An 11,230-nucleotide genomic window follows, 5' to 3' on the forward strand; every position below is an offset into this window, starting at 1 on the left:
ATGGTGTTCCTCATTTAGAAGAGCTACATCACCAAAGTTCTTCAACATGTTTACCTTTGCAATTGAATGAGAACATTAATGCATGAAACTCAATCGATTTGTGTATCTAGAGGCAGTAAATATGGCTTGCTAAAGCTTAGACTCTTTATAAGTGACTCTGATCACTGGTCTCCGATCTGAGCATTTCAGGAACTACTGATTTATTTGGGGGCTGCGCAGTGGCAGAGGGTTCGATACCTGGCCTGGGATCTTTCTGCACGGAGCTTGCATGTTCTCCCTTGAGCATGTGTGGGTTCTCTCTAGGAACTCCGGCTTCATCCCACAGCCAAAAAACATGACTGTTAATTCCAAAAAACATGACTGTTAATTTAATTGGCTTCTCTAAAATCTCATTAGTTGTGAGTGTGTGCGTGAACGGTTCTTTTGTCCTGTTTGTCTCTGTGTTGCCCTGCGACGGACTGGCGACCTGTCCAGGGTGTACCCCGCCTCCCTCCCGTAGACAGCTGGACACCAGCACCCCTTGCGACCCCAGCTTGGATAAAACGTGACGGAAAATGGATGGATGGATGATTTATTTGGATTTTCATTCAAAATCACCTTTAAAATTGACACAGAACAAGATAGTGTCCACTAGTTCAAGTTTCAGTCATGTAGATAAAAATATGGAGTTCAGAAAACCACATCTTACTATGAAAGGTATGCAGTAAACCATGTCTGAGCCTGGAATCACATATAGGCTAAAACAGCAGAAGACCACAGTGTGATTTTTTTTTTTAGTAAGCAGAGAAAACTGAAGCTGCAATCCATATAGGCTTATTGAAATTGGAAAGCAGCAGAGTGGAAAAGCGTCTCCTGGTTCAACGAGGGGCGATTTCAGCAGGAACACTCAGATGGTTGGATGAAAATTAATAAGGGTCTGTATCAACCCTGCTGCTAATGTACTAATGCAGGGGTGTTTTTAATTTAACACAGGCTGGAAGAGTTTCTAAGACTATCACAGCCGCTTCCAGCAAGCCCAGATCATCTCATATTGGTCTTTTGAACATTGGCAATGAGTTTGCTGTGGTGTAATGTCCTAAAAAGACACCATATCCCAACCAACAACTTTCAGGATGTAGTGGACAGCATGATGCAATATGTGCATCAAGCAGTTAGAACTAAGCTAGAACTAAGGCAGTTGTAATAGCAAAACAGAGGCATTAATGGGCTCAGTGAATGTCTTTTTTTTTTTTTTATGGGACTCTTTGGACCCATTGCTATTCCCCAATAAGGGCATCATGTAGTTCTTAGCTGTGCAATCATCTCTCATGATTCTTCCACCGAATAAGACTGCCTTTACAGAAGCGGACCCTCTTCAAAAGTTCAGTCACCATTTATGTTGGTATAACATATGCATCAGAGCAAAGTGGACAGGTGCTTTCACTTGAGACTGATTGGGGCCCAGAATACGTAATAATTGGTTGATAAACCAGGATCAATCAGAGAGTTTAGACACACCCCCTTAGATCCGACACAATAGCTAATCAAGCACAGCTGGTATGGTTTGAGCTGAAAGTCTAAGGTGGACGAGGCTGCAGGGAACATCATCAAGTGTGGTCAGGTGAGCTTTTGTTTTTGTTTCTGAAGGTTGTTGTCAGCATTGGAGGGAGTGTCTGTGGATGGAAATGTTCTTGTCCGAGTTAATTGCACATTTAGCAGCCAGGATATCGTGGAGCTATGTGAATGTTAAAAAGCTATCAGTTTAATTGAATTCATGTATAATTAATGAATTGTTTGCACCTGTCTTGTTGTCGTGACTTATCTCGGTGTCCCTAAAAACCACAGCATGTCGTCCATCTTTCTTCAGTCTTTGGTTGACCTTGACACACTGCTCTCTGCGCTCATAGGAAAGTGGTTTGGAAAGTAAGAAAAAAAAAGGACATTGATTAGGGAGTATTTACCACACCAGAGAGAGGCCTGTTGATTTTCGTTCTAGCCCTCTAATCAGGGACTGATTTACAACCAGGATGCTAAGTGAATGTAATTACCGGCATTTAACCACCAGGTAGGACAGAGAGTCTGCACGTGTTGGCTTCACTGATAAACCAGTTAGAATTTAACCAGTAAAGCTGGGCAACACTCCACACATTCTGAGTAGATCTTTGGACGGATTTAGTCATTTAAGAACCAAAAAGGCACCTTAATAAATGTTGGAAGTCATACATAGTTTTAAAATGTGCTTTAACCCTAAACTAATTTTAAACTGTGTTAAGTTTGATGATTTGCTAGCAAAATGTTGTCTTTGGTTTCTAACTGTCCTGTGTTATTACCCCAAATATAAGCCAACAGGAAATATTTGTAAATCAACATATGCATTTTTATTCTAGAATGATCTTCCCATTACTATACACACAAAAAAATATAAAAATTACAAAAACAAGTCAATGTTAAGATTACACTTTTACTAACTTCATCTAAAACTATGCAAATCCAAGTGATATAAAAATAATGCTCAAAACAAATGAAGATGTAGTATATATATTTGTATTAATGAAGCATAAACCTCCACTAAACAAACATAAAAAACAGCAACTTTAAATTCAATGACCAAATCATTTTCATCTGCAGAATGTATTGGGTTGTTTTTGTCATCAAAACGCTAATGTTTTTAATATTGTACAATTTTTAACACACCTGTATTTCAGCATCCATGCATTAAAACTGCTTGCAATTGTTATATCTAGGCAGCTGCATGATACCTAAACTCCATATAAAGTTTTAGTAACTAAAGACTAAAAGGGGCTTGAACTTATAATTCCAGAAGTCGACAATAATTAATATTCTCCCTAATTCTGGGAAAATATAAAAGAAATCCTAAAAGAGCTGATCTTGTTACCACTTGGTAAAGCTGTTGTAAACTAATTCATTCGTACAGCAAGTAAATGATACCAGAACCATATTTAGGAAGAAATCTTTATTTAAAAAAGATATATAATTTGTATTGAGGTAATAAACACAGTATTATACAGTGTTACTCTAAATTGATAGATTATAGTGGCATATTTTCTGTAAGGCATTGGTACCATAGGAGAAAATTGAAACATTCTAATTCTTTATTTATTTTCAGAGAAATCCCACATTGTCATGTGTTAATTATTTTATTTACAAGTAGTTTTCCCAATTAAAAGCAACTAACTTAAAGGTTGCATATCTTGACCTGAGGGGCAAAACTTCAGATTTACTTGCATGTGATGTAAAATATTGACTTTGTCCCACCTCTGACCTGAGGATTGAGATTCATAGCTGCAGTCAGTTCACACAAAGGAGACTGATGGATGCAGAGGATCTGCTCTATTATAACAGGCACATCTAGTAAGTCTTCATTGGCCAGGGAATCATGACCAGTAAGCCCCTATGTGTCATAAGGGCATCAAAATGTGACATCTTTTTTCGGGGAAAAAAGATTTTGGATAGAGTCATGAAACATAACAGAAGCAGTACCTGAAAACTCGAAACTTAAGAATATATATTCTAATAATGTGGCTCATAAAACTCTTCCATTAGAATCACTGGCAGGATTTGTCTTGATCATTAACTTTGTTATTAAACTCGTTAAATCAATCTTAATGTTTTGCCCCATGCAAACTTTCTCTGCCACAGATTTTCTTGGCTTTTAATAAGCTTATCTATTCTTAATGCAACCTATATAAACATATTTGCTTTCTTTTCCTTTGCTTGAAAGCTCACAGGATGAATAACAGTTTATTCAATCAATGCCTTCATTTACAAACAAATCAAAATGTCCTGGTAGAATACAAAAGAAATAACATTTATTTTCCCACAAATGCAACAGGAAGCATACAGATACACACAAGACAGACTATAGAGCCATGTAACAACAAAATAAAATAAAAATACGTTAACAGCACCTGGAAATAGGATTCATTACTAAGAAAACATAGCTTATCTGAAGTTTTAGATTTAGAAATAATTGTTTTGTCTTTTATTTGACCAGAAATGGGGAAAAAAAAGATGTTAGAAGTCATCAGAGTGGTGTGGTTATCCACCTTATCTCATTTTCTGTGCCAGAGGAATTGAATAAAAACTGTAATAAATACGGATGTAAAGAAGATGCTTTGATGGCTGGTAATGACTCAGTGATCGTCTGGAGAAGGTAGGACGGCGCACTGATGCAGGGCGGCAGGGACGTGCAACTGCGCGCAACCACAGGGTGGTGGCGCTGTAGGGCTTGTGTCCGCGGAGCTGCGTGAAAGGGGAGGAGCAGCATCGGGAGTAAAGTGGCCACACGGTGAGCCTGCCAGTCCGTCCCAGCGAGTCGCTCAAAGCGCAGATCCGCTGCTGCCGCGCGCCGAGCGCACAGAGAGACGCGCCTCTCCGCCTGCCTGTCCTCACTGAGTGACGAGCGGATCCGAGCACCGAGGAGCTACTGGCCGAACAGCAGCCAGCCGCTGCACAGTGTTGCTCCACTGGCTGTAAAATGCAACTGCGCTCTTTACGGGATAAAGACAGCGCTCACCCATAATCATCTTCGTAGGAAAACAAGGAGAAACGCGCGGAGGAGGGACAGGAGCAGCGAGCGGCAGCAGAGGTAAGCGCTCCGTCCATGACAGGCGCGCTGGCTCCTGACATGCTTTGTGTTGAAGAGGAGTTCCGACACGGACACTTGTCCTCCCACCTCAAAGAATGAAGAGAGATAATCAATTTCACCACCAGCCTTTAGCTCAAAACCATAGCATAACAAATGATATGTGCTGGGGCTCCCTTTGTGCGCAAGCGCTCCTTTAATGCCTAAAATCCCCCTAAAACTTTACGCCTCAGAAGTTGTATAATTAGAGACAAACATCTCAAATGCAAAATAAATAAATAAAAATAAATTGCCTTAATTCATGACAAAACTATCAGTTAAGGTATAGATATATTTAATGCTGCAAAAATGATCATTGATCTATCAAGTTCACCTGTTTTGACCTTTTCTTCACCAATGCAAACAGTAACATTCTATGATCCTCTCCAAATCTTGCAACCATGTAGTATAAAAGGAAATGATCTTTCTCGTGAAAAGAAAGTATTGCTCCCCAAAAGTCCCATGTGTTAAAGTAAGACAACTCTAAACATGTAAGGGCATTGATTTTCTCCTGTCATGGCGTTAAAGCTGAACTTTGAGAGAAATGATGCTGCTGCAGCCCCCTTCCATTCATGTGTTGTTTATGTTATTCAAAACATACTAAAAATCTCAGTAGCTACATTATTTGCATTTTGCCAAATATGTTTGACACTATCCAACATCTTTTTGTCTGTATACACTGCAATGGAAGCCTGGAGCATAGCTTATTGTATATAAATAGAAGGCAAGCCGTCAGACTGACATGTTTCTTCCCCTAAATGATTGCACCCCAGTGTTGTATTAATAAGTTGAGCACGTGGGGCAGGAGGAGGACACACTTCCCCACTGATGACATTTAAAAACCTAGCAGGCTATCGCAAATCAAGGCGGGGGATTAAGGGCATTAGTCCTAGTCCTCTCAAGCAGACGGGGAGCTCCGCTCTTGGTGAGGTAAGACAATACATTTGCCTCAGAGCCTGAGCCATTTATTAGGTGCCTTCTCACCTCGTGCGTGTAGGCTACTGTACTATGAATAATGATATTTAGAACCAGTAGCTGTAGATGGATAGTCTCATGGCATTGGTACAAAGATGTCTGCTGACAAAAGTGTTTACATTCAGCTGCTATTGTTTAGGTAAGATTTAACAATGTGGAAGTATTGTTTTTAGTTCGTCATCAGCTTTGCTGGAATAAACTCAATCAGGGATAATCCTTCTCCATCAAATGTGCTTTGGGTTGGCTTGGGAAGCTACTTTGGCCTGAGGAATTCATTTAGAAATTACCCCGAGGCATTTATCCTTTTAGTAAGGACTGGGCGAAAAATGAATCTTGTTATGGTCAGCAAGTCTGCAATACTGTAGCTCAAGGCTGCTTATTATTTTCATTACTGTTTCCCATGAAGAATGATTTAAGAAGGTAAGAGTTCTGTGTAATTTGACCACAGATTTGCTCGTTGTCTGCTGCCAGAACAGCTCTGACCTGCCGGGTAGTCCTGTGGCATGTGGTGAGGGATGCTGGCAGTGGATCATTTGGGTCCTGTGGGTTGTTGGATGGGCAATTTTTGGCTTCTGTGCTTCCCAGGAGAACCTGATGAGGCTTCAGGGTTAACTCCTTGAACGCTTTGTTTCTAGTATCATCCTTTTGAAGTTAAGACGTGTGATTTACTGCTCTGCTGTCACTGAGATTACTTGTTCGTCGATACTTTTGTAAAAGTACTTCCAGAAGTTTATTTGTACCTCACGTTTATTTACTTATTTTTATTTATTTGACTTTTTTTGTGGATTGTTTATTTTCTTAAATATGTAGTATTTTTTTCCCCCTAGATAAGCTTTAGTCAGAATTTTTGTTACCTCAGGAGATGATTTATTAACACAAAATTGTAAGCTGGCGATCTTTTTTTTTTTTGGCAAGTCCGATATTAAAAAACAAGATTTATTCATGCAAAAATGCATTCAACAAGAAAGAACTACTATTTCCTTTCTCCATTATACCTCCATTATCAGCATGCACTTTGCACTCTTTTTTTTTCTCTTTTATCAATACTTAGGGACTGTCTTGGACTGTATTGTTATCCCTCAACTTTCTGTTGGAACCATTGTCTGCTGCATATGTTTTATCTCTTAAAAAATTAATGAAAATTGGAATTGGCAGGTTATTCCTCTGAGAAAACTGGAAGTTATCTTGTAGGAAAAGCCTGCTTTTTCTTGTAACATAGGAGCGACTAGTGCTGTGCGCGCGTCCAACAGCAGAGGGACGGAGCCGTTTCCATTGTCACTCTTTTCTTTCAAAGACGCATGTGTAACAATTCTGTTTATCTACAGCTGCCAACCGCAGCAAAATATGAGTGCAAATGTATCTAGGAATTACACTGATACTGTTGAGGCCATGAATGTTAGAAGGCCAATCTGGAGAAACATGCCCTCAATCAAAATGAAAATGAAGAGCAGTTGTGCATGATTTTGTGCCTTTGGTAAGAGATGAACTCTATTTTCTCCAAGGTTAAAAGGTTTTTTTCATTCGTCCCTTTTTTTAGCCAATTTTTTAAGAAGTGCCCTCATGTTTTTTTTTTCAATACTTTTAAATACTTTTAATGTATGTTTCTGAGTATATTTGAGTGTATGCACACAATTTTATAAGTTATGAATACCACATGCTCTGCCCATGTTTTTTCTTTATAACATCCCCTTTTAAAAAATAAATGTTTCGCTGTTTTTCTTTTTCCCCCCCCCCCAAGTTTTTTAAGTGCCTGAGGGAGAAAAAATATTTATATTCTTTATATTTATATGTACATGTATGGTTTTAGAAAGCAGAAAGTCTAAATCTTTTGGTTCTACAATGAGCGTTCGTTTGTTGGTATGCAATAATTAGGGTTTAGTCTGTTTTCTTAGAGATTTTCCCAAACACATTAGTTTATATCCAAATAATGCTGCTCTTAATCTTGAGCACACTTCTCAAGATGTGAAAAGTGCCGGCAAGCTGTCAATGCTCGTCTTGCTGCACGTCATTCATGCAAAATGACACCGTTACATGTTCTTCTAGGTTGACAGGGTTTGTTGTTTCATGCCTAATCTGATTAATCAATTTTTATTTGTTTTTTCCAAATTTATTTTTCTTGAAAACAAACTCCAATCTTAGAAGCTACATTTTAAAAACTTGCTTTTAATTTAATCATTCCTTGTGGGAGTTGGCTGGAATTTAAAGAACTAAACACAAGCAATGAAACACGCTTGCGAATATGCTATTCTTGTGGTATTAGACATGAGTTAGTTTATCAGTTATAAGTTTGCATCTAAGAACTCAAAATGACGAGCTGATTGCCTCTTTGGACAAAGAAAGAACAAGGACTTTTTTCGCCTATACATACAAATTTAAAATCCAGATTTTTCCAAATATTTTCTTAAACAACATTTTTTTTTTTATCTATAAAATCAATTTATCGCACCATTGTTATTTATTATATTTGTCAAAACTGTGCTGAAACAAATTCTTGTCTGTCTCAAAGTTCTGATGGCAAAATGATTAAGAGACAAATGGGGAAAAAAACATAAATATTTTAATTGTCCTATTTTCATCTAAACATAATTCAAGCTGTTACACACAACTCCACGATTCTGTCCAACTTCTTAAAAAAGCTAACCTTTGCTGTTTGCAACCCGGATATCATCAACAACGGTTGGTTGTTTGATTTTTATGGTGGCACATTGTAAAAGGAATTAAGGCCCTATTTACCCAGAAGCAAACAGTGTTCTTGCAATGCTCGCAGCAAACAGATGCAAATAAATCTGTTTTATTTGTAAGAGGTTTTGAAGCTGACAACATCAATTAGGACCACAAGTACCATACGACGTAACAGGAAAAAGGGAGCAAATGAAAGACATTGAAAAGGAAAAATCAAAAATAAAACAGGGTTATGTGTCAAATCAGATTAATCCTGAAGTGTCCATATTGGGAAGGTTTATTTAGAGAAGACAGAAGTTGTCAAAATGGGAAGAGGAAATACATCTACTCAAGGTGGAATGATATTACAGCAAATGACGAAAAAAAAAAAAATAGAATCAGAGACTTAGTTTGAATATATTTTGAATCATCCAGACATTACTCAGTTAAATGTCACAGAGCAGGTTGCAGGAAAGATGCACAGTTTTACCTCAGTCGTTGTGAATTCTGCCTTGCATAACTCATCTAAAGTAATTGGTGGATTTAATTTATATGGGATAGTTTTCTGACACAAATCTGGCTTCTTTACATAAGTCACAACTTTCTAATATTTAAGGCTTTGTCTGTACCTCAGATTTGATGTTTTTTTGTTGTTGTTTTTTTTCTTGCAAAGCAAAACATGTTGATAAAGGTTTGGATTTGTTTTCTTGTTGAAACACCCTACCATCTCTAAGTAAACAATCTACTCATTGATTTGAGATAAACCCAGACATAATCCACCATATCAACCATGCTATCCACTTGCATTTGGACAATCCCACAGCATGATGCTACCACCTCCATTCTTGGGAGTTTGTGTTTTAAAAGTTAAGTTCTTGGGCCTGAATACCTTTCCTCAAAAGCTCCAATTATTATTTTTCATTTTATTCGAAACATAATTTTTCAATCGTCCGATTCTAATTAATTTATTTGCACTGTCATTATGGACAGCTACTGTTTCTAAATAATGATAATATTATAATATGTATGTATATATATATATATATATTTTAAACAAACAAAATAAAAAAAAGGTTTTGACCAACCATCATCCCAGAGGCATGCAAGTTATTGTTTTTTTCTGCTGGATCCTTTGTAAGCAGTGCTAACAATTTAATTATATCAGATTTAGTTTCGGATGTTTTGATGTTTATTTTTATTTCTTTAACAGGACAGAAATACCTTATCACGTTTAGAAATCCGGTCTCTTTCTCTCTCATGCCAGTATGATAAATATAAATGGAGTGCCAGCAGCTGGTTAGCCTAATGTAGCTCAGTGTTGCACATTAATCTTTCTAAAACAACAATGTTTCATTTTTGTTTTGTTAACCCAGCTTGAACACAGCTGTTGGGGTTGGCTTTTGTCTGTATTTTCTTATTCTCTGCTCATTTGTTTTGTATATTAATTTTTTTTATTGAGGCCATTCAGGCTAGTTCCTGTGCGCTATCAAATTAAAGTCCCTTCAGCACACAAAGGGTGGTAACTAGTCGAGGAAACCAAGCTGTTCATCAAGATGTTCCCTTTTTTTAATGTTTTTTTTTTTTTACTTTTTTCCACGCTGAGGTGGAGTGAGATGCAGTTTACATGACAGCAGAATTAAAACTTCGATTATGTGCTGAAAGAAACTGCAGCATTCATACAGCAGTTGGTTAATCGTGCTGAAGTGGCACGGATGCAACAAGGCCCAACTCGTGTCAGACGATCCAGAGGAAAAAGCTTTTCTAAAACAGAGGTTCCTTCATCTGTGTAGTATCAGCTGGAAGTGTGCATCTCTACCAAAATAATGCAATACGCTTCTAAAAAAGGAAGAAGTGCTCGATTTATATCTGAAAATTAATACTCCATCCAAAAGTGTCTGTACATAGATTTTCAGTCTTTATTTTTATGTTTTTCGAAATGGAGCATCATTTAAGCTTGATGGTGCTGCTTTGGACTCTGCTCTACTGAGTACCATCTAATGAAAAACTGAAGAAATCACACTGTGCTGATAGGTATGCAAGCTCTCTAAGGACAAGGAGAAAAAAAATGGACACGGATCAAGAATTTCTTGAGTGAATTTAGCTTCTGTGCTGGCAGATGTGAACAAGTCGCCTCCACTTCTTCCTCCAACCTTTATGGCTTTATTAGATTTCACTGGCAGTGATATATCTGCTTGAAAATGCTGTTAATATTTTGCATCAGCTGACATTATAAGATATAATATACTTACTAAGACATAGGGCAAGAGGCCACGAGTGAATGCTTCCAAAGCTCTTTAGAAATAGTCAACTATGAAAAGCGTGCTCTTCAGCCGCCCTCTTGAACACAGTCACTGAAGGGCTCGGGATGCTTGTATCACATTTCTAAAAAGCCTGCAGTTTCTCTGTTGAGATCTGAACGGTCTGTTAATCCACCAAGGCTTGGGTTGGTGGATCACTTTATATATTGTTTTCCATATTTTGGAGCCACCTTTTGTTCCTGAAATCAAATATTTTTTTGTACCTTATTTGGTGGTTTATTTTAATGAAAAGTATTTTTTATACACCTTAAAGATATGTTTGATGTCTGTTTAAGAGCAATAATGGCATATATACATTGTTTCATTGCCCTTTACGGCAGTCTATCATCACTGGATATATGTTTAACCAAAAGCTGACTATAACCCTTTAAAGCCCGATCCAAGAATAAAACAAAACAGAAAATTACTTTTTTTTGGTTTGAAGTCCCTATTTGGCCTTTTAACAAAATATGTAAAAAGAAAAAACAAAAATAAATTTTTTATATTAATAATTTATTACTATGCGATAAGTCAAGATTATTTTTTGTGTACCGTAGTCTTTTAATGGCTGTTATCAGGTATATCTGATTGTGTACAATAGGATTTTGAGCAAAGTCTTTACCATTAAATTATGCAAAAGGTGTCGGACGCAAAACATTTCAGAAACCGTATG

At 37.4% G+C, this 11,230-nt stretch overlaps 1 protein-coding gene across 4 annotated transcripts in view; it reads left to right on the plus strand.

The window, feature by feature from the left end:
* The first annotated feature begins 4,307 nt into the window (after positions 1-4,307).
* Positions 4,308-11,230, plus strand: part of klhl29 (kelch like family member 29) — a 350,083-nt gene continuing 343,160 nt past the window's right edge. For all 4 annotated transcript variants that reach the window (XM_015395203.1, XM_015395194.1, XM_015395219.1 and 1 more), the window contains exon 1: positions 4,308-4,588. The gene's annotated coding sequence lies outside the window, so the exon portion shown is untranslated. The remainder of the gene's footprint in view (positions 4,589-11,230) is intronic.

The sequence above is a fragment of the Cyprinodon variegatus genome, unplaced genomic scaffold (assembly GCF_000732505.1).
Source record: "Cyprinodon variegatus isolate N-32 unplaced genomic scaffold, C_variegatus-1.0 Scaffold25, whole genome shotgun sequence".
Classification (NCBI taxonomy): Eukaryota; Metazoa; Chordata; class Actinopteri; order Cyprinodontiformes; family Cyprinodontidae; genus Cyprinodon; species Cyprinodon variegatus.